The following is a 1632-nucleotide window of genomic DNA, read 5'->3' as shown; positions in this document are numbered from 1 at the left end:
AACTGAACAGTACCTAAATAACATTGTTATTTGTACTTTACATTGTTATTTATGTACTGTTCAATTTTTACTTTTTCGTTGCATTAGCATCAATTGAACAGTACATAAATAACACTGTTATTTTTACTTTACATTGTTATTTATGTACTGTTCAATTTTTACTTTACATTGTTATTTATGTACTGTTCAATTTTTACTTTTTCATTGCAGTACCACCAATTGAACAGTACATAAATAACACTGCTATTTTTATTTTACATTGTTATTTACGTACTGTTCAATTTTTACTTTACATATTCAGTCTAGACGTGTTACTTCCTTTCCAATGTTGTTTGCAAACATTGTAACTTCTTCGGTGATAATACTCAGTAAATGTCTGAAGATGGCCTTGTAAGATGAAAACCGATTAACAAAATAAAAGTACTACTGTAGAACAAAAGCAATCTGTTGTGTTTTCTGATGGAAGGTGGTTCTGGCTCGGTGCCATTGGTAGCCGTGTGTTGGTTACAAGGAGGCCAGTTCAGGGCCTGTAACCCATCTGTCTGTGTGCTGGACACACTGCATGTACGCCTGGAGTACTGGTCTGGGATGCGGTTTCGTATGACTGCAGGAACACCATCGTGGTTATCCCATGCATCCTGACTGCAAATGTGTACGTCAGTCTGGTGTTACGACCTGTCTACCTGCCATTAATGAACACCATTCCAGGGGATGTTTTCCAGCAGGATAATGCTCGTCCACATACCGCTGTTGTAACCCAACATACTCTAAAAAGTGTCTATCTGTAGCTCAACCACCAGATCCGTCTCGAATCGAGTACATACGGGACTTCATCGGACGGCAACTCCAGCGTCATCCACAAACATTATTAACCGTCCCTGTATTGCCCGACGAAGTGCAACAAATATGGAACTCCATACCGCGAATTGACATACGGCATCTGTACAACATAATGCATGCATGTTTACATTCTTGTATTCAACATTCTTGCGGTTACACTGCTTGTTAATGTAGCAGATTTTCTCATTTGCAAGGGCTTATCTCGCGCTTATGTTAATTATTTAATTTTTGGCGTCTTGTAGTAGCATTAATGTCCTATATTTTGCACTCCGTCTTCAGGCCACAGGTGGCCCATCGGGACCATCCGACCGCCGTGTCATCCTCGGCTGAGGATGCGGATAGGAGGGGCTTGTGGTCAGCACACCGCTCTCCCGGTCGTTACGATGGTTTTCTTTGACCGGAGCCGCTACTGTTGGGTCGAGTAGCTACTCAATCTGCATCGCGAGGCTGAGTGCACCCCGAAAAATGGCAACAGCGCATGGCGGCCCGGATGGTCACCCATCCAAGTGCCGGCCACGCCCGACAGCGCTTAACTTCGGTGATCTCACGGGAACCGGTGTATGCACTGCGGCAAGGCCGTTGCCAATGTCCTATATTTATGCATGGAAAACCAGAATAGGCGCTATTTCAAGGTAAACATGAGAAAGACTACTTCCATTACCACACAGAAGAAGGCTGCATAGAAAGTGATGTTACACAGTGCAAACAAAGTTCCTTCCAGCAAAGAAAACGCGGTGATGGAAGTGGACATCATCAAGCAAACTGCGTTGGCTGATTACTGCCCCGGTTCAA

At 43.5% G+C, this 1632-nt stretch overlaps 1 pseudogene; it reads right to left on the bottom strand.

Moving 5' to 3' along the window:
- Positions 1–1306: 1306 nt before the first annotated feature.
- LOC126485336 (5S ribosomal RNA) lies at positions 1307–1424 on the bottom strand (annotated as a pseudogene).
- Between the last annotated feature and the right edge of the window lie 208 nt (positions 1425–1632).

This window comes from Schistocerca serialis, chromosome 6, assembly GCF_023864345.2.
Source record: "Schistocerca serialis cubense isolate TAMUIC-IGC-003099 chromosome 6, iqSchSeri2.2, whole genome shotgun sequence".
Lineage (NCBI taxonomy): Eukaryota > Metazoa > Arthropoda > Insecta > Orthoptera > Acrididae > Schistocerca > Schistocerca serialis.
Note: the sequence above shows the minus strand (reverse complement) of the source record. Positions and strands in the feature narration are given on the sequence as shown.